At 40.4% G+C, this 25,845-nt stretch overlaps 1 protein-coding gene across 10 annotated transcripts in view; it reads left to right on the top strand.

Moving 5' to 3' along the window:
• The window catches only part of eps8a (EGFR pathway substrate 8a, signaling adaptor), a 234,716-nt gene that overhangs the window by 83,527 nt on the left and 125,344 nt on the right, over positions 1–25,845 (top strand). For 2 of the 10 annotated variants that reach the window (XM_072241156.1, XM_072241151.1), the window contains exons 2-3: positions 14,681–14,740; positions 16,685–16,792. The exons of 6 other annotated variants lie outside the window; for them this stretch is intronic. The gene's annotated coding sequence lies outside the window, so the exon portion shown is untranslated. The remainder of the gene's footprint in view (positions 1–14,680; positions 14,741–16,684; positions 16,793–25,845) is intronic. 2 more of the 10 variants (XM_072241152.1, XM_072241153.1) reach the window with 2 other exon arrangements.

Below are 25,845 nucleotides of genomic sequence, written 5' to 3'. Positions count from 1 at the left end.
CCGGAACTAGGCGAGGACATGATGTGGCTACAGGACTGGACATGGCTTGGGTTCTTCGAGGGTTGGCTACAGGACTAGGCAAGGCTTGGGTTCTTCGAGGCCTGGCTACAGGACTAGGCGAGGCTTGGGTTCTTTGAGGCTTGGCTACAGGACTAGGCGAGGCTTGGGTTCTTCGAGGCTTGGGTATGGACTCCGAGCCAGAGACTGGGCAGGGATTCAGAACCTGGGTCTCAACTTGGGCTCGGGCTCTGGAACTAGGCAAAGACATGATGGGGCTACAGGACTGGACGAGGCTTGGATTCTTCGAGGGTTTCCTGGGCAGGATGAGGAACTCCTTCTTGGAATGCAGGGCCGGGACCCTTTCTAGGATACAGGGCCGGGATGCTTTCGCAGGGCTGGGCCCCTTGCTTGGACGCCGGGCCAGGATGCTTACTAGGATGTGGGACCGAGATGACTGCCGAGGTAAACCGCCGAGGAAAACCACCAAGGAAACTGTCAGGGATTCAGATGGAGAGGGGAAGGGAACAAAGCAGCCTCAGGCTAACGACAAAGACGGCCTTGCTTACCCAACAGAGGCGAGGATGGGAAGGAACAGATCCAACCGCAGGGAAACAGCAAGGACAGCCTGACTTTCCCCACAGAGGCAAGGACAGGAAGGAAGCTCAATCCGGGGTGGCTCCAAGTCTCGGGGCAGCCAGCAACCTTGGCTGGCTACAGAAACAGCCAAATCCATATCCAGCTCAGAGTGGCAGACAGCCACTCAGCTGGCCCTGGAAACGGCTGTAACCATACCACCATGACTGCTCCGACTAGAGACAACAAGGCTGCATGAAGCGGTGGTCCTCCCACCAGGTCTAGAGATCACGAATGGCTGTTCTAGTCTTCCACCAGCAGGTTGCTCCAAGGGGATATTGACAAGATGAACCAGCACCCACACTGGACCTCAGGGCCACTTGTATTCCTAGCCCCAAGACAAGCATCAGGTGCCTATGATTAAGCCCAACTGAAACAAGGGACAGCCGGAAGACCTGGAGTCCGGAGTCCACGGACTGGACCATGAACCGGAATGCGGACTTCACGGACCTGACCATGACAAATAGAGAAAAGGAATGAAGTTACTGTTTGTGCAGTGTTCAGAGGAAGCTGCAGTGACTCTACAAAATATATATGCTGGTTAAGTGGCAAACAAAATTACATGTAATGTCTTGGTTCACATCTTTACTGTTGTGCTGTTGGTATTTCCTTTACCAGCTTGGTAAGAGCTGTCTGTTCTGCTTTCAGTCTGTTTGGGTTATTGTTGAAGATGAGGGGTGATGTAGAATGGTGCCATCCAATTAGCAGGAGGTTTTTCATGGTGAGGGACAATAAGTTTCGTTTTGGTTTTTGTTCGAGAGAAGATAAAGAGAGAAGACACGGCAGAGAACCGGTCCTAGCATACGATTTGGTAGGAGACCCGTTTGTTCGAGGTGGATTGCAAGCAACATTTGGAAGGTGGTGTGTGCTTTCACGTTGACCGAGGGCCCAGCGCGTGAGTGATAGATTAGTTCAAGATGAGCTCCAACTTGTGCACTTTTGACCGTTTAATTAAAATGGGCCCTTTTCTTTTTGTTATTCTTTACTAACACTTCAGTTAAGTTAAGATTTGTAAATATAATTCTGTTAATCGTATGCAGTGTGCTGTTTGTTGTTTCGTGGCATTAATTTGTAACAGGATAGCAAATTACACAGCATCCACACAAACCGGGGTTTGGGGTGGGCTCGCACCTCAATCTCACATGGTTGGCTGGACCAGAGGTTGTCTTCCCTAGACTTACGCAGCCAAGGAAACCAGGGTGTTTCAGACAGATGGGTAATTAAAATATAATTTTCTGCATTTTAGTAGAAATATTAGGAAATTTAAGTGTTGGGTCACTACATGTTGGTGTTATAAGTTCTTGATATATTAGTTTATATGATGGTTGTGAAGAGACAATAGGTTTCTGTTCCAGAGACACAGCTTGTTTATTGATATCAAAGTTACCTAGAAGTGAGCTAATCATTAATGCAGTGCACTCTCAGCACTTCGAAGCTTGGGTTTAATAAAAATGTCACTCAATTAGGTGATGGATGGAAAGAGTACAAGAAGTTAAGCAGATGGCTATTAACATGGGAAGAGCAGGTATGGCTCAAATACCCAAGAAAAAGCCAATACAAGAGAGCACCTGAAAGTGGATGGAAAGGCTATTATTGGTGTGTTCTGCTCCACAATAGATACAATCCTAGAGCAAACTAAAGTTGGGCAAAGGCTGATTTATACTTCTGTGTCAGCTCGACGCCATGACCTACGCAAGTGACCTATGCGCGTTGTGAGCATTTATACTTGTATGTTGGTGTGTCCGCGTCGCTCTGCAATTCACGCACGTCACGCATGTGCACACACCTGCCTGTGCAAGGCTTCATGGTCGTGGGGTAGTCTTTCTCGGGGTAAACAAGTTTAAAACGAGCGTCTTTTTTCATAAAAGCGATATGTGTCCTCCATAATTTCGGAGGTCTGTAAAGCTTTATGGAAAGTATTGCAGCCAGAGTTCCTTCCCTGCTCTTTAGTTGGCCAATGGGAAGCTATTGCAGCGTAGGAGGAAATGCAATGCTACCAAGCGAACCAATCACAGTTGTTGCGGTCTGCGTTGCTGCGACGCGCAGTTACGTTTTGGGAGAGGTGCGCGTCAGGCTACGGCGTAGGGATCTGCGTAGGATCTGCGTAGGGTTTGTGGCTATGCCGTACCTACGGCGTCGAGTTGACGCAGAAGTATAAATCAGCCTTTAGGCTATGCCACTGCACTGACATTCTTCACTTTGTTCTTGTTGCATTGCACAACTGGCAGGTGTGTTTACAGACATTTTTTAATCTCTCCCTCTCCCAGTGTAGAGTGCCCTCCTGCTTCAAATTAGCCACCGTTGTCCCTGTAACAAAAAAGACCAAGGTAACATGCCTGAAATATTGCTTGCTACTACCCAAACTGGACCCCTACAGTTCGCCTACTGACACAACTGATCAACAGATGACGCAATAGCCACTGCTCTACACATCGTCCTTACACATCTGGAGAAGAAGGATGCTTATGTGAGAATACTGTTCCTGGACTGCAGTTCAGCATTCAACACCATAGTTCCATCCAGGCTCGACAAGAAGCTCAGAGACCTCGGCTTTGACCCTGCCTTGTGCAGCTGGATCCTGGACTTCCTGTCAGGTCACCAGTAGGTTGTAAGAATGGGCTCCCTCACTTCCAACCCTCTGACTCTCAATACAGGAGCCCCTCAGGACTGTGTACTGAGTCCCCTCCTTTACTCCCTGTACGCCCATGACTGTATCGCCATCCACAGCTCCAATCTGTTAATTAAATTTACCGACTGCACTATATTGATTGGCCTTATCTCAAACAATAACGAGGCATCTTACAGGGAAGAAGTCATCTCTCTGACACAGTGTTGTCAAGAAAACAACCTCTCCCTCAATGTTGCAAAATCAAAGGAGCTGGTTGTGGAGTACAGGAGGAATGGAGATAGGCTAACCCCTATTGACATCAATGGATCTGGGGTTCGGCATCCACATCACTGAAGACCTCACGTGGTCTGAACACACCAACTATGTGGTGAAAAAGGCACAACAGTGCCTCTTTCACCTCATAAGTTTGAGGAAGTTTGCTCTGGGCCCCCAAATCGTAACAACTTTCTATGGGGGCACAATTGAGAGCAGCTTGACCGGCTGCATCGCTGCCTGGTATGGGAACTGTACCTCCCTTAATCGCAGGATTCTTCAGAGAGTGGTGCGGACAGCCCAATGCATCTGTAGTTGTGAACTTCCTATGATTCAGGACATCTACAAAGACAGGTGTGTAAAAAGGGCCCAAAGGATCACTGGGGACCCGACTGACCCCCATCCACAATTTATTCCAGCTGCTACCATCCAGGAAGCGGCACCGCAGCATAAAAGCCAGGACCAACAGGCTCCAGGACAGCTTCTTCCACCAGGCCATCAGACTGATGAACTCACACTGACTTGAGTGTACTCTATATTACATTGACTATTCTATTTATTATAAATTATTATAAATTACTATGATTGTACATTGCACATTTAGAAGGAGACATAACGTAAAGATTTTTACTCCTCGTATGCGAAGGATGTAAGAAGTAAAGTCAATTCAATTCAATTCATCCTCCTGCCCCATCAAATACCATCTGCTCTACCTGTGGCAGACTCTGCGGATCTTGCAAAAACTTCAGCCATCTCAATATACAGAACTGGTGTGTAAGTAAGATGTTCCTAGATTGCAATAGACAGTTTGAGAATATGATTTATAAAGCAAAATTAATGTGCAAATCATCATCATCTTTAATCAGATCGTTGCCTGTGGGGAAGATTCCTTTCATGCGGTAGTTCTTATTCTTTTCCCTATCTATGACCATAATTGTTCCTGGCAAAATTTTCTACAGAAGTGGTTTGTCATTGTCAGCTATTATCAATGCTTTTCAGAGATTGTCTGCCTGATGTCAGTGGTCGTATAACCAGGCCATGTGATATTCACTAGCTGGTCATAGACCATTCACCACCTGCTCCCATGGCTTCAGGTGACCCTGATTGGGGGTGGGCAGGAGCTTACCCATTGCTACACCTTGCCCAAGGGTGATCTGCAGGCTAGCGGAGGGAAGGAGCATATTTCACCTCCTTTGGTAGAGACGTATCTCTATCTGATCACCTGATGCACAAATAAGTTCATATCTCCACTCCGACGCCCAATGTGCAAAAGTCAGAAATTTGAGGAAGCCAGTTGCCTTATTGCCTGTGCTGCGCAAAATAGAGTGTCACTGTTCAATCCCACCTTCCAGCATTTTACCCTGTGGGTCATGAAACAGCAGAGTTCCAGATTAGCCACTCTGGGTGAAAACATCTCTTCTCCCCAGTAATTCTTTTAACAATTATTTAATGCCTCCTGGTTTTTGATCCCCACTGCTAAGAGAAATGGGTTTTCTAAATTCCTTCCCTTTTAGACCCCTCAATTTTATGCACTGGGATCTTATTCTCCTCCTCCTCTGTTCCAAAGAAAACAAGCTTGGTTTATGCAATCCTTCTTCAGAGTTACAATTTTTCAGTTCTTTGCATCCTCTCTGCAGTTAGATTTTACTGATAGTGCAGCCAGGATTGTTGTCACTTCTCAAACTGTGGCCTAACTCTTGTTGTCAACTGTTCTAGCCCATATGTCACTGCTCTTCCATCTTCCACCATAGCTGGAAATTGTGTCAACCTCTTTTTTAATGACTAATGCACATATTCACCAATGTTGCCCATGTTGCTACTACTTGAACACACACCTCAATAGCCTTTCAATTCTGTGGTTGGCTAGAGCACATCATGGGGCATTTCAGAGTCAGACGTGTTTACATGTCTGATTCAGTTCAGTTTATTGTCAGGGTGCAATGAAATCCCTTGCTGGGGAGTAAACTGTATACAGGTAAATATTAAATACTGTTGCTAGACCAAAGCAATAGAATGGTGCAAAGTATAGTAGTAGAAATTGAAGCAAGGTGATAGGATAACAAATGGAAGGGGTTCAACGACATGGAAGGAACTGTGAACGAGGTGATTGGTTCAGAAGTCTGATAGCAATGGAGAAGAAGCTGCTTCTGGCGGTCATCTGGACTTTCAAGCCTCTATCTTCTAGAAGGTAGAACAGTGTTTTAGACTGTACTTGAAAGTTAGTCATTCTTTAGGGCACTCTTCTGTTTTTGTGGATGTCTCTGAAGAACAAGAATTTCAGGTTGTATGTTGTATATATTCTCTTACATTAAATGGAACTAATGAAAATAGTCAAAAATGGAAAAGGAAAATATTAGTAAAACATTTTTTTTAACAACAATGTAGCTTTGTGGTAATAATTATTTGCGACTTATGTTACGATATTATTAATCTGAATTTAAATTGTGTAACTGTATTTGGGTTGGAGGGGGGCTATAGATATGGGGGAGGATTTGAATAGATTATTAGCTTGGGCCCTGGCTTGCTAATTTAGCAACTTGTATACCCTAGGTATATTTTCTTGTTGGATTTCTTTTTTGTCCTTTTGTATTTGCAGAGTTTGTTGTCTTTTGCACTTTGGTTGGTTGTCCGCCCTGTTGGGTGTAATTTTCATTGATGCTGCTATAGTTCTTGGATTTACTGAGTATGCCTGCAAGAAAATGAATCTCAGGGTTGTATACGGTGACCTATGTATATGTACTTTGATAATTAATTTCCATTTGCCATGTTTCTACCCAATTGAACAGACTATCAACATCTTGCAGTTTGTAGCTTTGCTTTTTATTATTGAACACATTGCAAATATTTGTAACATTGGCAACTTTTGTATCATATTCACAAATTTAGGATTACCGTCAATTTGAGACACAAAGATTCAGGCATAGATTGTCAGAGGCGATGTAGTGAGAAGTGCTCTTCTCTGGTTGGAGAATTACATAATATAGATGGGCTAAGGGCGTAACCATTTAGGACAATTAAAAAATGTATTTGCTTGATTTCTTTTGAAGATTTGGCCACCTAGAGAATCAGGTGAAATGAAGAACTGGGTAAAAATGTGGATTTGAAGATTGGCTGTGCATATTCAATGGTGATGCATGTTTGAATACTTTGGGTGAACACACAAATATCCCATATTCTCATCTTTTTATACACACAATCGATGCATATTTGTCAATTACACAGCAAGATTATAATTGTTGATGGAATATGAAACTTTACTACATTTAGCTGAGTACATAAACTGTCACCTGATTTTGAAATGTAGAGTTGCTTATTTGAAAAGTTAACAGTGAACCAACATATCAGAATTGGTAGAAAGTGATTTGAGTTAATTACTGATGCCATTCATGAAAATATGTGATGTACTACCTTAAGCTACCCACAGCAGTAGCATTGGAATGATGGACATCTAGGCTCATAACTGGTGAGGACTGAAAGCTAATTTTGATAACATCTGAAATTTGAAGCTGAAAGCTTTATTTTGAGCAAGTTATAATAATTATTTTTATTTTCATGTAGGAACTTGTGTCAGTGTGGTGTTATGCTTGGTTAGCATGCTGACGCATAAGTCACATGTAGTTGTACTTAGCATTAAAAGATCCTTAACAATCTATTGCCATTTGGAATACAAATTAATAGCCTGAGATGCAGATTAGCTCATTTGCTGTCATGGTTGAAAGATTTGCACGACTAATGCCTTTGAACTGAAGTACAGTGATAAGGTCACAATTATGACTTGCACTTTACTGAAACACCTTGCTACCATAATCTTTTTAAGTAAGCCTCTATTTTTTGATGATGTTACTTAGTCATTTCAGCTTTCTTTTTGTTGAAGAAACATTGGAAGAAAGCATTGGATTTCAGGAATATAATGTAAATTTGCTGTAGTTTCTTTTAAATCTCCTTAAGGCTTCTGGTGAGGCATTTATTTTGTATTTTAGACTTACTTTATTTCTCTGCATTAGTTTTCAGAAACTCTATTTCAGTAAGATGCTTAGCAGATCATAGCACATGTCATAATTTAGTGCTGTGCTTGAGCAGTTAGCTACATATGCCTACTTCCCAAGTTATGTTCTGGTCTGCTATCCAGAGTCTGTGGTATTAATATACAGTGGAATCCTGGTTAAGTGGGCCATTGGTTAATCAGGGCCAATTTAGAATAACTCTTAAAGAACAAAAACTAATCAAGAAAATAACCGAGATTTCCTTCGTTTATTTGGGACACTATGCTGCTTAACTGGGACACCAGACTGCTGCTGAATGATTTCCAATTAAACATAAAAACATAGAAAATCTACAGCACAATACAAAGTTGTGCCGAACATTTCCCTACCTTAGAAATTACTAGGGTTCCCATAGCCCTCTATTTTTCTTAGCTCTATGTACCTATCCAAAAGTCTCTTAAAAGACCCTTTCGTAAACGCCTCCACCACCGTTGCCGGCAGCCCATTCCACGCACTCACCACTCTTAGCGTAAAAAAACTTACCCCTGACATCTCCTCTGTACCTATTCCCCAGCACCTTAAACCTGTGCCCTCTTGTGGCAGCCATTTTAGCCCTGGGAAAAAGCTGCTGACTATCCACATGATCAGTGCTTCTCATCACCTTATACACCTCTATCAGGTCACCTCTCATCCTCCGTTGCTCCAAGGAGGAAAAGGCCGAGTTCACTCAACCTGTTTTTATAAGGCATACTCCCCAATCCACGCAACGTCCTTGTAAATCTCCTCTGCATCTTTTCTATGGTTTCCACATCCTTCCTGTAGTGAGGCGACCAGAACGGAGCACAGTACTCCAAGTGGGTTTTCCCACTCCAATGGCATTATCAGAGGTGTTCACTGAAGATCTATCCCAACCTGTTTATTTCTCTTTTATGTACAGTACAGCCCTTCAGAAACATGAGCAGAACCATGAGTCCATTTCCACCTATACATTGTTTCTGTGTAGTGAACAATAGTACCAGAGAGCGCAGTTCTCATTCTGATTCTGATCTTAATACAAGTTATTTTACATAATCAACTACAGCTAACATATCGAATCATAATATGTCATGGCTAACAGCCAATAAAAGTTCAGCACAATGTGGCAACATCCTCAGTGAAACTCGGACTGAGCCAATTTACATAAATTTGTAGGAAGATGATGGGTATCACTTGACATTTGTATTTACTTATCAATCAGACTAGGACAGACAAGGGCTTTCTCTGAACTCCCATAAGTATATTCAAATGTGGAAAAATGTATCAAATTAGTTTTTGTGGTCAGATATTATAACTCAATAAAATCAAATATCGTAAAGAATAATTTGTTTCCATTTACTTGGTGAAAATCACCTACTAGATACTGATAGAGCCTGATTAAGAAGAAAAGATCTCCAAATACTACATTTTTCCCGGTAAATTCTCCAACATTGTAACTGAGAATATTAGATCCAAATATTGCTTCATCAACTAACTATAGAGTCAATGTGACAAAAATTGCACTTTTATGTGTGAACTATTCATTAAGCAGTTTCCAGATTTTGTGCAACTTGCAAATCTATTATCTCCTAAGATTAAAACTACAGTCAAAATGTTGCCAACTGTCACTTGAGCTAAATTCCACATTTGAATCTATCCATTAAAACTAGATTATAATTCAAAGATTGAAGTTCGCAGAAGATATGTCCAAGAACAGCTCGAGCCAAAAATCTGTAAAAGATGTCTGCTTCTACAAAGTTAAAAACATTGGAGAGATAATTTGACATAATGAAGTCAATTATTAAAATTTACTCCTTTACTGCATTCTAATTTACAAATCCATTAATCTAAAGGAGGGAAAATAAATTTCTTTTTCTGGCATCATTAAAGCTTGCCAGTTATATACTTCCCTTAGTTTTGCACCTAGAATCCAAGGTGAATAACCCAATTCAATCTATATGATACACATGCATTTATAAACTCCATATACATATATGATCTTAATGGGAAGTAGGATGTTGCACTAAAAAATCAGTACCTGTACTCATAAAATTACTCTTTATTAATTGATCAACAACAACTTAGGTTGCAAGTTAAAATAACTTGAATCTGTGAATGAGATATTTGACACTTAGCCGCAAAGTATTTCATTTAAATACAGAGCATGTAAAGTACAACGAAAGCCTACTGACTTTTTTTAAATACCCATTTTTTTTACCTACACATCAAATATTGAAAATTATTATTTAGGAATATTAGAATAAATGAAAACAGTGCAAGAAAAATTAAGAAATAGTCAAGCAAGTGAGAAACTTAAAAAATAGCTCACTATTCATAGACTTTTTAGTAAATAATAACTTAGTGACAGGCCTCCTTATTGTGTGTGCCTGCAGGGGAAAGATAGAGGTAAACTTGTTTACATTCCTCATTTCAAGGATCAGATAATTACTTAAGGCCTTCTCAGGTTCCTTCTTCACAGACAAATCATTCTTTCAAGGTCAAGACTTCATCCAAATCATTGGAATTAAACACAGGATAAGAAAAGTAAGAGACTTTTAGATAGATACATGGAGCTTAGAAAAATAGAGGGCTATGGGGAAGTCTAGTAATTTCTAAGGTAGGGACATGTTCGGCACAACTTTGTGCCAAAAATAATACAGAGGAATTCATACAGTGTCAGCTGCTGTGTTCTTTTGTCTGACTGTAAATGAACAAAATCAGCACCGACACCTGGTGCAGATAATGGACTGCCTTCATTGCCTTCCTGCATGAAATAGTGTCAAAAATCACTGCCTTTTAATTCAGCATAGCTTGGTCCAAGTGAATAACATAACTGACACCATTTACAGGTATAAACTGTTCACTCTAAAATAGTATGGTGTCTAATGGCCACACAAATGCATGCAACTAACACTAAATATGATGGCAGAATGTAGTATTAATGATAAGACTCTTGGCAGTGTGGAGGATCAGAGGGATTTTGGGGTCCGAGTCCATAGGATGCTCAAAGCAGCTGCGCAGGTTGACTCTGTGGTTAAGAAGGCATATGGTGTATTGGCCTTCATCAATCGCGGAATTGAATTTAGGAGCGGAGAGGTAATGTTGCAGCTATTTCTTACCAATCTCTTACTAGCTCTTCTTTCAGTTAGTCCTGACGAAGGGTCTCAGCCCGAAACGTCGACTGTACCTCTTCCTAGAGATGCTGTCTGGCCTGCTGTGTTCACCAGCACTTTGATGTGTGTTGCTTGAATTTCCAGCATCCGCAGAATTCCTTGTGCTTACCCCATTTGATTCCTTGTGCCTCTTTTTACCGGAAACATGTTTTCTCTTCCCACTGGTGCTGATTGACCTGGGTGAGGTGTTTATAGCATTTTCTGTTCTTATTTCAGAATTTCAGCTTCTGAATTTTTGTTTTGATTTCCATTGTGTACCTTTGTGCTTAGCGGTTTCATGTGAGATGTGAATTTCCATGATCCCTCCAACGTGGAGTGATCATGACAGTAAGTTGTAGTCAGTAGGAAGCTTTCTTGTCTGAATTTGGCCTGAAGCCTTGCTGGTACAATGTCATTTTTTTTTGCTGATTTGTTATTCATTACACAGAGCACTTGTAATGGTAACTCTGATACTACAAATTTGACTGACTTGATTATTTCTGAATATTAGGACAGATTGTTAGGTGATTGTATGGGGTCAGTCATGTTAATAGTCATAGTCATAGTCATAGTCATAGTCATAGTCATAGTCATAGTCATACTTTATTGATCCTGGGGGAAATTGGTTTTCGTTACAGTTGCACCATAAATAATAAATAGTAATAGAACCATAAATAGTTAAATAGTAATATGTATATTATGCCAATAAATTATGAAATAAGTCCAGGACCAGCCTATTGGCTCGGGATGTCTGACCCTCCAAGGGAGGAGTTGTAAAGTTTGATGGCCACAGACAGGAATGACTTCCTATGACGCTCTGTGCTGCATCTCGGTGGAATGAGTCTCTGGCTGAATGTACTCCTGTGCCTGAAGTGTTTCTGTTTCAAATTCTACTCTAAGTGAAATGTGGAAGGATTGTTTGGTTTCATGTGAAGGTCATTTAATACAGTAGAGTAGGATGCTTGGGCCATTTCTGAGGGCAGTTACAACTTGCTGTTGGTCTGAAATTGTGAATAGGTCACTCTGGCTGGGAATGACATTGCTTTCCTGGAAGTTCATGAGCATACTCCATATTGTTTCCACAGCAATGTTGTTTTTTTCATTACTTTTATTTTTATTCTAAGCTATTTCATGAATTGAACTTAAATTCTTGAGGTTCCATGGAGGGATTTGAGTTCTTGTCTCTGAATTATTTGACTAGGCTTATGATGTACTAATCCAGTAACATCGCATTAGTACCTTTCTTACAAGAAATAACAATGACTGATCTGAGCTTCTTCACATGCTATTCTAATTAGTCTATCAGGCAAAGTATTAATGGCTATATCAGTGCTGGAACACTAATTTATCTGTGATTACCTTTTGTAAATGTTTTTAGCCAAATTTAAATTTCATCAGTGTGGGTTTGGGGATTGTATAGGGCCAACTCTGCACTGTAGAAAAGAGACATGTTCTTGCAGAGTGTGCACTCCCTATTAAGAAATAAGGGAGGTGCAGATAAGTATAGACTTGGCAGATTTTGCTGGGTATTGCTGATTTTTTTAAAAGTAAATATTAACTCCCAAGAGTAGACAGGAAGTTGGAGGTGCTCTGCCTTTAACACATTTTTCCCATTGGAAGTTTTTCCCAGTTAGACTTCTAGGTTTTCAAAATCATTTGCCAGCCTAAATTAATATTACCAATTTTTAATGTCTAGTGCTTTGACAAAGATAGTAAAGCTAATTTAAATATGGAATTAAAACTTTGTACTGTTACCTCTGAGATTGAAATTGAATTCTGTCCTCCTGCCCTGGCTGTTCAGTTGTTACAATTGAACAGTGAACATAACTGTCAAGCAAGAACTTGTTTTATTTAGTGCTGAAAACTTTTGTGGTAGAAACCAAGTTCTCTAAACTTGGTATAGTCATTTGTTTAAGAGCTTCGCTACACCTTTGGTTCTTGTATGGATTTTGGATAGTTGGGTTTCTATTTTGTAGATTTTGTTTCAAGTTGGCCAGTAGAGATTTATGTTCTAGAACATCCAGGAACAGAAGGGAAATACTTGTATTTATATGGCTATATTTATACTCTGTTCTTGGTTGATGCAATTGTAATGAAACCAAATTTCCCTCGGGATCAATAAAGTATGACTATGACTAGTAAGGGAGCCAAGCACATTCCAGAGATACTAGTGCAATCCTGAAAAATTTATTCTGAGATTTTTTGAAATAATTCAGATTAAATGGCAGTAGGATCATTAAAGGAAAAGTAATTTTCTACTGTCTCATAAAGAAATGATATTAAATAATTTATAACCTTTTGTTAATCTTTACCACAGATTTGCATATTTTGAAGAGAACCTGTTTACTTTATTACAATGTTGTACTTGAATTGGTAACCACCCTGTGATAGAGGCACTTTGGTTTAGTTATTAACTTCTAGTATTGTGAAATGTGTTGCAAGTTCATCAGCAGTAGATTACAGTAATACAAGATTTCACATGAATGCAATTTATCCTGTTTGAAGTAAGTTTTATGTTTGAGATAATCAAATGTGGCATTTCACAGGTAAGGAGATGGATTGAAATTCATAGACATGCAGTTCTTCAGCGTGTTAATTCAAGTCAGTTGCAGCATGGCAAATGGCAGCAACTTGGAAGTTGTACTTGCCTAGGAATTCAGATCAGTTTGTTTCTGGCCTTAAGATTTAGATGTGTGTTTATAGCTGGGGTGGTCTACAGGATGAGGGGTGTTGCACTGTGAGGGTAAGCACAAATTGAAAAATTGTATTTGTTTAATCTTGCAATACTATATTATACTTTATATGTTATTGTCACCAAACAATCGATACTAGAATGTACAATCATCACAGCAATATTTGATTCTGCACTTCCCGCTCCCTGGATTACAAATATTAAATATTAAAAATAAAAATTAGTAAATATTAAAAATTTAGATTGTAAATCATAAATAGAAAATAGAAAAATGGAAAGTAAGGTAGTGCAAAAAAAAACTGAGAGGCAGGTCTGGATATTTGGAGGGTATGGCCCAGATCCGGGTCAGGATCCGTTCAGCAGTCTTATCACAGTTGGAAAAAAGCTGTTCCCAAGTCTGACCCTACGAGTCTTCAAACTCCTGAGCCTTCTCCCGGAGGGAAGAGGGATGAAAAGTGTGTTGGCTGGGTGGGTCGTGTCCTTGATTATCCTGGCAGCACTGCTCCGACAGCGTGTGGTGTAAAGTGAGTCCAAGGACGGAAGATTGGTTTGTGTGATGTGCTGCGCCGTGTTCACGATCTTCTGTAGCTTCTTTTGGTCTTGGACAGGACAACTTCCATACCAGGTTGTGATGCACCCTAGAAGAATGCTTTCTATGGTGCATCTATAAAAATTAGTGAGGGTTTTAGGGGACAGGCCAAATTTCTTTAGTTTTCTCAGGAAGTAAAGGCGCTGGTGGGCCTTCTTGGCAATGAACTCTGCTTGGTTGGATCAAGTCAGGTCATTTGTGATATTGACCCCGAGGAACTTAAGGCTTTTGACCTGTTCCACTTGTACACCACCAATGTAAATTGAGTCGTGCGGTCCGCTACTCCTTCTGAAGTCAACAACCAATTCGTTCGTCTTGCTGACATTGAGGGATAGGTTATTGTCTTCGCACCGTGCCACCAGGTTCTTAATTTCCTTTCTGTACTCAAACTCATCATTACTCGAGATACGGCCTACAATTGTTGTGTTATCAACAAACATATATTGAGATTGATGGAAACTTGGCTACACAATCATGGGTGTACAGTGAGTACAGCAGAGGGTTGAGTACACAGCCTTGTGGGGCACCGGCGCTCAGAGTGATTGTAGAGGAGAGCTTGTCCCCTAGTTTTACAGCCTGGGTTCTGCCTTTGAGGAAGTTGAAGATCTAGCTGCAGATCTGAGTGCTAAAGCCCAGGTTCCGGAGCTTAGGAATCAGTTTATTTGGAATGCTGGTATTAAAGGCAGAGCTGTAGTCAATGAAAAGGAGCCTTACGCATGTGTCTTTATTCTCCAGGTGTTCTAAAGAGGAATGTAGGGCCAGAGAGGTGGCATCTGCCGTTGACCTGTTGCTCCGGTAGGTGAATTGCAAAGCGTCGAGGTTGACCAGTAGGCTGTGGTTGATGTGTGCCATAACCAATCTCTCAAGGCACTTCATAGCAATTGATGTCAGAGCCACAGGTTGATAGTCATTCAGGCATGCCACGTTGCTCTTCTTTGGCACTGGGATTGTCGTTGCCTTCTTAAAACACGAGGGGATCTTAGACTGAAACAAGGAGCAGTTGAAGATGTCAGCAAACACTCCAGGTAGCTCGCTTGCACAGGCCCGGAGAACCCGTCCTGGGGTGTCATCTGGGCCCGTTGCCTTCCTTGGATTTGTCTTGAGGAAGGCCCTTCTAACGTCCTCCTCGGTGACTGAATCTCGATGCCACCAAGTCCGGTTCATCCGGAGGAAGCAGGGCGCTCCTCTTCTGTTTGAATCTTGCATAGAAAACGTTAAATTCATCAGGAAGAGAAGCGCCACAGTTATTGATATTCCCAGCCTTTTCTTTGCACCCAGTAATCTCATTTAGACCCTGCCATTGTCTACTGGCATTCCTCTGGTTAGCCTGGGCTTCCAACTTGGGTTGATATTGCCTCTTGGCGCCCTTAATGGCTTTCCGGAGTTCACGCCTGGATTCCGTGTAGCGACTGGTATCCCCGGACTTAAAGGCCACAGCTGTAGCCTTTAAAAGGGACTTGACCTCATAATTCATCCATAGTATTGAGACTAAGTGTGGTTTTGTGACTTTGGTACAAAGTTTAAATTTCAGGTTTAAATTTCAAACCTGAGAGGAAATTTGAGCCACATTCAGAATGTAACATGATATACAATAAGAAATGTGCCCAAACCTCTAGTGTGTTTACATAGAACAGCCCTTCTTTAACCTACTTCAAGATAAATCTAATTCTTTCCTCCCACATAGCCCGCCATTTTTATTTCATCCTTGTGCCTAACAAAGTGTCTGTTAAATGTTCCTAATGTATCTGCCTCTGCCACCACCCCTGGCAATGTGTTCCACACAGCTACCACTCTCTGTTTAATTAAAAAAATCCTGCCTTTGACATTCCCCTATATTTTTGTCCCAACATTTGAAAGTTGTGCCCCATTGTATTAGTTATTTCTGCCCTGGGGAAAAAAGTCTTTAGCTGTCTGATTGATATATGCCTTTTAAACAAGGCATAGATAGAGTTTTTAAAAATAAAAGGTCTAATGTTTACATTTTGCCAAATTCATTCTAATCATGCTAAGTATTCAACCTAGACCCCAGTTACCAATGAAAGAATGTCAGTGAATCATGAAACTAATGTTTTGATTAGCATGAAGCCTTTTGTTTGTAGTATCTGATTTGATTTTTCCTTTTGCCTCTCATGAGAAATTCTACTCGAGATACAAGGTCTAAATCTGGAGTTATACAGGTTTAGTGATCTGCTGTTTCTCTAGCTTTGTCCTCTGTAATGAGCACTGGTATTATTCTGAGGTGGAGTGAATCAGCTCAAAATGTTTGGCCCTTCAATAGGAAAAATATTTAAGTTAAAAAATGAGTTTGTTTCAGACTCTTTTTACATTGTCCAAATTATGGGAAAATCTCTGTTTCGAGTCTTTGCCCTGTGGATATCAGATTTTGGGCAATAGCAGACCAATAAAAAACATGAAATGAAAGCAACTTACTTGAAGAGGGAAACAATCTCGTTCAAAGCAGTGCACAGGGAAGTTAATTTAAACAGGTCCAAGATCCAAAATTGTATTTCTTTGCAACACTTTTCAGTATTATACTGTAATTTGGATTAGATTTTTGTGCTCTGATCTCAAGTGCTGTCTGGATTGGACCATCGTGTTCACCATAACATAATTTCTCTATCCCGTTAAAGGTTCCAACATTTAAATGTGGCATGTTTTTAAGTAGCTTACTTAATTTGAAATAGTTCTCGAATCAACCTTTTCTGTTCCATTCAATAAAATGTTTTCTTTTATGTGAAGGAGGTGCTAATAGAGGGAGTACAGAGAAGAAACAAAAGCAATGCTGGATTGAGATTTGGAAGCACAACAATTGCTGGAAATCTGAAATAATTCTGGACGAGTCTTAAGGTCAGGCAGCTTCTGGGGATGGAGGAAAAACTAAGATAATGTTAGAATTTGATGCCTTTGTATCAGCTCTGTTTAGAATTGAAATAAATGGGAAAGTGCATTAATCAGAAATTGAATTCTATGTCGAGTCCTGAGGACTACCATGTGCACAGATGGAAGGTGAGATGCTGTCCTTTGAGCGTGTGTTAGGCTTTATTGGCACACTGTAAATCCAAAGACAAAAATTGGTATGGGATGGAGAATTAAAGTGACAAACAACAGGATACTTTTAGTAAAATGGAGCAGTTTTGCAAGGTAATTCTTCAATTTTCAGTGCTTTTTTTTCCAGAATAGAGGAGACCACATCATTGGCACCCAGTACATATGTTAAGCTACTTAAATTATTAGAAGTGCAAGAGAATCATTGTTTCATCTGGAAAGAACGTTTTGCCTTGATAATGGGAAGGAAGGACGTAAAAGGAAGGAAGTGGTTTATCTCCTGTGTTTGCATGTGAAGGTGTCATGAGAAGTTGCATGGAAGGGGAGTCAATATTGGTGAAGATGGAAGAGTGAACAGGGAGTTGTGAAAGAATGATCCCTTTGGAATATTCGAAGGGAAATTTGATTTACAGGTGGATATTAAAGAATATGACATGTTCAATGTGGAAACTTATGAGGTAGCAAGTGATGACAAGAGAACCTGATTCTTGATCTTAGTGGGAGGAGTCTGGGTGAGGGCAGGTAGACAGTAGATGAAGCAAATCTGATTGAAAGTGCGGTTCAATTGAGGAAGAAGACATCATAGAAATTGTTTTAGGAATTGTTGTTATCATCATAATGCATGCAATCAAGTTGGAGAAACTGAGAAAATATAATGAAGTCCTAAACAATAGTATTGTGGGAGGAGATGTAACTGAAATATCTGTGGGAATTGTTGAGAATGTAATGGCAATTGTTTGCCAAGTTAATCCCTGAAATGGAGATGGAGAAGTCCAGAATAATTACCTGTTTTCACTGTGTGCCATTTGTGTGTCATTCAGCAAAACTATGTCAAATATTTATGTAGTTTACAGGTTTCCCAGATCTCTTTTGCCCTTTTTCCTACAGCAAGTTGAATATTATTCACTTAGCATGATTCTGTTATGTTCTTTAAATGTGAAAAGCATTAGTATGAATGCATAATTAATTTACTCAGCCATAGTTCCATCCATGAGTTAACATTCCAGCTATTTTCTTAGCTCTTGCCCAGAGTTTAAAAGTGTATCATACCTTAATGAACAGAATGGGTTCCCAGGAATATCAGCTCCAACACAAATATTTTATGTAAAGCAGTGCATTAATGAACAGGGCTACTAAGCTGGGAGCCTTGCGTGAGCTCCTGACCTATTTCTTCCCACTGCTGTGGTGGAGGAACCTGGCCTCCCCACTGTTAGGATGTTGTGGCAGAAACCTCTTATCAATCTGTACCTTCTACAGGCAATTCTGCAACGAAGACTTGGTGTGAAGAGATGCCAATAAGGAACTATGCTGGGCAGACCGGGCCAAGTGATGTCACTTAGCATTGCCACACGGGGCTCAAGGCTGCAGCCATTGAAAATGGCACCATTGAGATCTCTGGTTAGGGAGCAAATCAAGAGACAGCAGTTTCTATCATATCTACAGTCTGATGGAAGTGATAGAGATTGTAATATGTGGGTGGTATGTCAAAACATGGAGCATGTGCTGCTAGTACCCATCTGTAGCCCTTTTGTTCATCCTGGCCTGCTGTTGTACTTCTTAGAAATGTGGGTGATTTATAGCTGTAGGTGTGCCAATGAAGGGCATGGCTTTGTGTGCAACCAAAATACAGATGTCTTTTTTTCCCAAATGTACGTGTAAGTTTTCAGACTGGAGTACCAAGAGCTGTCTAATCAGTGAATCATTGCTCTGTGGGGTAGTGCTGAGGAGGATTCCAGTGAATTATCTAAATAAGAAAAAGTCAAGACTGCAACATCAATCATTAAGAGAGTTTGCAAATGTGATCTTGCAGTGGCTGAGATGGGAATGGGGGGAAACGGTCTGATGACAATTTACCTTGCCATTTTCAAGGCATAACTAAACAGCCTGCAAAATCAAGGCTTTCTTTTGTTGATTCAAGTGCAAAGATCTGGGATGTCTGAGGGTGTTCTGTGTACACAGCCATATGCTAGAGAAAGATCCCTGGCAATGTTGCTTTCTTTAACTAATGAATTCCAAGCAATAGGTTTGTGCCCAACCACCTAGCTGCAGATCCTGTAAGCTCAGGGAAACAGCTGTGAAATATCAAGAACAGTATGAACTTAGTAGAATAATTGGTTATTTTGAAATTGAGCACAGTAATACATCTACAGAAATCCAATGCCTTTAAGTGTTATCATTGGGATGACGGACCAGCTGGCCTATCCCTATTTATTAGTGCTGTCTATCTCTGTACAAACAATTGTTATTGCAATTTACTTCAAACCATGGTAGCAAATAAAAGACAATTGATAATATGATAAACCTAAAGAAATGCAATTCTCTGCAGACTAAAATGGAACAAAGTTGTTAGCGCGTTAAGTCATGTGAAATGTTAAGGTTTAAGTACCAAAATTGTACTTCTAAATGATGCCATTAATACCAATTTGAGGAAAATCTTGTATAAATGATAAATGATCCTTGTGAAGCCATTCATTCAACCTCTTCAAAAATGGATGAAATCCTTGAGTCAAGCTGTGGCCGGAACTTAATAAGCAAGGATTACATTATAAATTAGCAGAATTTATTAAAACTGAACTTGTGCTTTAAAAGTGTGGTGTATGACTTTCCTGGTTACTTAAACAATCAGAAGAAGTTGGCACCATTACCTTTGAACTTATGAATATGATGGATTTTATTTGGTGCAAGGAAAAAAGGAAGTTTAGCTTTTATTACCAGAAAAATGTATCAGTTGAAACATTTGAGAGAAATTGCAGAGTAGAAAATGATGTATTGCATAGTCTTTAATGACAAATGTTTTGAAAGACCAATCTTGGGATATGGAAGGTGCTATCCAAACTTTTAGTTGATACATCTGCTGCATGATAGATTGCTTGATGGGACTTGCATGGATGGTTAGTTTTTTTTCTGCTAATGATCTTAAGCAATAAATTCAGTCAAGGCAATATTGTTTTGACCAAGCATCCTTGAATTTTTTAAGACAATGTTTGATTAATTAGTTAGAGATCAAGCTATTTAGTTGTTGCTAAAGCCAGCTGGCCCAAGCTTTGAGGAAGATCATAAGCTACATTTGGAGATGAAGTAAATTTTTATTTTTGGATTGTGCATCTGTAGTGCATATTTATCATGGTCTGCAGTGAACTAGATTGCAAAATGATAAACTTAGTTTTTGTATATTTAAAAAAAACTGCTTAATGATACAGGTAACAAACAAGACTGGAAAGATAATACTGAATTAAACATCAATGAACTTACTTAACTAGGTGACTTGGTGACGTGGAGTGAAGCACCAAAAGATGAAGTATTCTGATAGTAAGCCTGTTCTGCACTGAGAAAGTAAAGCATGTATCAATTGAGCTTTTATGGAGGTACAAGCTTGTGGAAGAGTGGCTTCCCAATTTTTATCTTACTGTATTAACTTGATAGATTTCACTCTGTGTACCTGTAAGAAAAAAAGATAACTAGCCTTGATGTCCAAGTACATAAAGAGATTTGTTCCTGACACCATGCTGATAAAAGCATGACTCTGTTGATCATTAAAGTACAAGCGTCCAGTATGTGAATTGGGACAGCATTAGGAGAAATAAGAGTATGAGCAAGTTGGGTAATGTTAAGATCTGAGTGTTAGCTTCTTCTCCATGGACTGTGTCTATACTTCTTGCTGCTCGGTGAAAAGCTAGCATAATCAGAGATTATAAAAAAACACCCTGGAGTTTCTCTCTTCTGCCATCTTCCATCAGGCAGAAGATATAAAAGTCTGAGTGCATATTACAGGGTGAAGAACAGTTTCTGCCCCACTGGTATGAGGCTATGGTTTCCTAGCACAATAAGTTCAAAGTAAATTTATTATCAAAGTACATATATGTTGCCATATATAACCCTGAGATTCTTTTCTTGTGGGCATACTCGGTAAATCCAAGAAACGTAATGGAATCAATGGAAGAGTGTACCCAACAGGTTGGGAAAACAACTAATGTGCAAAAGCCAACAAAATTGGACAAATACAAAAGAAAGAAAATAATAAATAAGTAGTAAATATTGAGACATGAGATGAAGAATCCTTTAAAGTGGGCCCATATGTTGTGGGAACAGTTTAGTAATGGGGCAAGTGAACCCTATGGTGGTTAAGGGGTAATAACTGTACCTGAACCTGGTGGCATGGGTCCTGGGGCTCCTGTAGCTTCTTCTGATGGCAGCAGTGAAAATAGAGCATGGCGTGGATGGTGGTGTCCTTGATAGATGCTCCTTTCCTGTGACTGTGCTCTGTGGTAGATGTGCTCAGTGGTAGGGGAGGATCTTACTTGTGACAGACTGGGCCAGACTCCATCGCACATTCATAGCAATTTCTCAAAATTTTAGATGTCATGCCAAACCTTCACAAACTTCTAAGACACTTCATAATTACATTTGCACTCTGGGCACATGACAGATCCTATAAAATGATAAAACCGAGGAATTTAAAATTTCTGACCCTCTCCACCTCTTTTCTCCTGATGATGACTAGTGCATGGACCTTCAGTTTCCTCCTCCTAAAGTCCAATGAGATGGACGTCAATCTACCTCACTATTGTTTTGCCTTATTTTTTACCTGCATTGCGCTTTCTCTGTAGCTGTTACACTTTTCTACAATTCTGATGCTGTTTTATCTTGTACTTCAAAGCATTGTGTCATGATTTTATCTGTATGAATAGTATGCAAGAAAAGCTGTTCATTATCCTTTAGTATATGAGATAATAAACTCGTCCGGGTTTCAATTTATCAGCTGATCACATGGTTTAGTATGTGCTGTTATGGTATCAATGCCAGTGCACAGACTCTTTTGAAAAGCAATAGCAAATGAAAACATCGGAAATATGAGTTGCTTTTTCTGTGCAATGTACCAGTTAATATTGGCAGATGGACTGATTCTTTACAACAAGAATCTGTTTCACTGATGTTTTCACCAAAATATTTTCTGCTGGGAATGAAAAATGACACAGCTATTATTTGGAGCTATGGGCATGTGGAGTGAATGAATTTAATGAGTTTTATGATACAGATGTAAATACCTGAACTCCAAAGAAGGGAGAAACAGCTGTGTTTTTGATGGCTTTTATTCAAAGATCTTTCATGATCACCATGCCTTTTCTGAAGAGGGACTTAGCTACTAATTAGAATAGAGAACATTACATCACGTTACAGGCTTTTTGGTCGTTGATGTTATGCTGACTTTATAACCTCCTCTGAGATCAATCTAACTCTTATCTCCTACATAACCTTCTATTTTTCTATTATCCATCTGCCTATCTAAGTGTTTCTTAAATGCCCCTAATGTATCTACCTCTACCACCACCCATGGCAAGATGATACATGCACTTACCACTCTGCTTTATTTTGAAAAAAACTCTTTGAAATTTCCCCTGTGCTTTCCTCCAGTCATCTTAAAATTAAATCCCTTCACATTAGCCATTTATTTGACTGGGAAAAAAATCTCTGGCTATCCATTTGATCTATACTTCTTATCATCTTGTAAACCTTTATCAAGTCATGTCTTGATTCCAAAAAGAAAAGCCCTTGCTTGCTCAACCTATCCCCATAAGATATGCTCTCTAGCCCAGGCAGCATCCTGGCAAATCTCCTCTGCACCCACTCTAAACCTTCCACATCCTTCCTATAATGAGGCAATCTCTCCCCTCGCTTCCTGCATAACCTGAGGTATATTCTGCCCTGGGAACTTTTCTATCTTAATGCTTTTCAGAAGTTCTAGCACATCTGCTTTTTTAAATATCGATATGTTCTAGCATCTCAGCTTGTCACCCTAACTATAAAACAATATTCCAAGTGTGGTCTGGCTAGGATTTTTTGAACTGTAACATTACCTGTGACTCTTGAACTCAATCCCCCTACTAATGAAAGCCAACACACCATGTACCTTCTTAGCAACGTTATTAACTTGTTGGCAAATTTGAGGGGTCTATAGATGTGGACCTCAAAATATCTCTGTTCCTCCACATTGTTAAGGATCCTATGACTAGTCCTGTGTTCTGCCTTCAAATTTGACCGTCCAAAGTGAATCACTTCAGACTTTTCTGGATGATCTCCATTTGCCATTTCTTAAGGCTGATTTATCCTTCTGCGTAGTAGCCTATGCAAGTGGCCTATGCCGTTGTGAGCATTTATACTTGTGCATTGGTGTGTTTGCTTAGCTCTGCAATTCACTGCCAAAAGGCTAATTGGCGGTGGGGTTTCTATGCCACTGTGTTGAGTTTCTTCATGTTGAAACTCAGCATGAAGCAACTCAAACCTCAAACAATGGTGACTGAAACTGAAGGAGGGTGAATTTTCTGTGCTTGTCGGGCCACTGAGAGACATGGACGAGGAAATGCATTTCAAATATTTTCGGATGTCGGCAGGTAGATTTGACGATTTAGTTCATCGTCTCCAACCATTTATTTCTCATCAGTTTATGCAGAGTATACTCAGAGACTGGCAATCACCATTCGAGTTTTAGCTTCAGGTGGAAGTCAACAGGCTGTAGCAGCTAGCTACAAACTGGCGTCAAGCACAGGGTCCTCCATAATTTCGGAGGTCTGTAAAGCTTTCTGGAAAGCATTGCAGCCAGAGTTCCTTCCCTGCCCTTCAGTCGCTCAATGGGAAGCTATTGCAGCGTAGGAGGAAATGCGATGCTACCAAGCGGACCAATCACAGTTGTTGCGGTCTGCATCACCGTGACGCGTAGTTACATTTTTGGAGAGGTGCGCGTCAGGCTACGATGTAGGGTATGCGGCTACGCCGTACCTATGGCGTCGATTTGACGCACAAGTATAAATTGGCCTTTAGCCCAGCTCTGCATCCTGTCAATGTCCTATTGTAACGTGAGACAACCTTTTACACTATCCACAACTTCTCCTTTTCAAAAGTTCCAGCGCATTCGCTTTTTAAAATATCGAGATATTCTAGCATCTCAGCTTGTTTTACGCTGGCTTCACAAAATTTAAGGTCACTCCCACAGGTGTGTAGTGAAGCAAAGTATTCATTAAGGACCTCTCCTATTTCCTCTGACTCCAGGCACATGCTTCCTCTACTATCCCTGATCTGTCCTACTCTCACTCTAGTCATCCTCCTGTTATTTACATGTGTAGAACACCTTGGGGGTTTTCATTCATCCTACTCGCCAAGATCATCAGTTTTTAGCCTGTATTATAAACTGAATCTTCGCATCAAGTCTAGTCATTTCTCAGGCCTTGATGGAAATTGGACCATGTAATAGAGTCTTTATTATAAAATTTAGCACACATGTCTCATTGTTAAGATTGACTGATGGCATTACCCAGTTCTATCTCCCCACTTTAGTCATCTGTTCCTGAAACTCTCTTTGATCAGTTTTCGAGCTGTCTTTGAAAATTTGGCCCTTTAAAAATGATCTTGTTATGACTTGACATATTTCTAACACACATTATCTTTGTGCTTACTTTACCAATGTTGGCTTCTAATTAAGGAATCCCTCATTTTCAAATCGCTGCACCTTCTTGCCCTACCGAATACAGGTTTCCCCTGCCATCCGAAGATAGAGTGTTCCTAGGAAACGGTTCGTAAACCGGAATGTCGTAAAGCGAAGAAGCAATTACCATTTATTTATATGGGAAAATTTTGTGAGCATTCGCAGACCCAAAAATAACCTACAAAATCATGCCAAATAACACACAAAACCTAAAATAACAGTAACATATAGTAAAAGCAGGAATGATATGATAAATACACAGCCTATATAAAGTAGAAATACTTCTCTACAACGATTGCCTGCACAGATCTCCGTAGTGAAAATCTCACGCAAGCGCTGTTGGCAGAAACACGGCGCAAGCGCTCTCCAGTAACCTTTAAGCTATGAAGCTGCCAAATCTACCAAGTAACACGTAAAAATACACAGCCTGTATAAAGTAGAAATAATGTATGTACAGTGTAGTATCACTTACCGGAATTGGAAAAACAGCACGGAGCACACTGATGATGGTGTGTTAGACTGGGTCATCGCAGATTGGGGTGGTGCAGTGGCCCCCCACCCTCCGGGCCGCTGACCCGATACATTGCCGCAAAGAGTGCAGCTGTAGCCGGAAGGCACACAGCACATCTTTAAGAAAAAAGCCAAAATAAACATGCTAATTAATTAGATGCTGCCCTGCACATGATTGTCGGCCCAGATCAGTGCGGATTGCCGATCTGGGCTGATAATTACGTTCTAGGTGGCACCTAATTAATTAGCATGTTTATTTCGACTTTTTTCTTAAAGATGTACTGTGTGCCTCCGGCTACTGCTGCATTCTCCGCGAATCGGTACAGTATCTGTCCGGGGCCCAGGGGTTGGGGTGGTGGGACACGGGGGTGTCATCTCATCGTCGATCAGGGCAGGCAGCTCATCTTCTCCTATGACTGCCCGCCTTGATGTCGAAGGTCGAGGTTCGTCGCCTGCTGTGGCTGATGTGGAGGGCTTGCTTGACTGCTGAGCCTCGTGCATTTTTCTATCACACAGTTCTTTGTAAGCACTCAAACCATCCTGCAAATATCCCCTAATCCTACGTACCCTTTCAAAATTAAAGTCGTACTTTATCATTGCAGCGAAAATCTCACGCAGTTGCTTCACTTTCTGCATTCGGTTGTATTCGGTTTCGATTGTTATCCTTTCCTCTTCCAATTGCATCAGCTCTTCATCTATCAGATCTTGGTCATGGGATGCCAAACCTCTTCAACATCATCTTCGTCAGCTTCCACAAGCCAAACTCACTTTGTCCTTGCTTCGTTCACCACGATCGAGACGCTTAATTATGTCTAGTTTTACACTGTGTAACACCCTTAAAAGCTCTTTTAGGCTTTTCCGACACCTT

Source organism: Mobula birostris, chromosome 23 (genome assembly GCF_030028105.1).
Source record: "Mobula birostris isolate sMobBir1 chromosome 23, sMobBir1.hap1, whole genome shotgun sequence".
Taxonomy (NCBI): domain Eukaryota; kingdom Metazoa; phylum Chordata; class Chondrichthyes; order Myliobatiformes; family Myliobatidae; genus Mobula; species Mobula birostris.
Note: the sequence above shows the minus strand (reverse complement) of the source record. Positions and strands in the feature narration are given on the sequence as shown.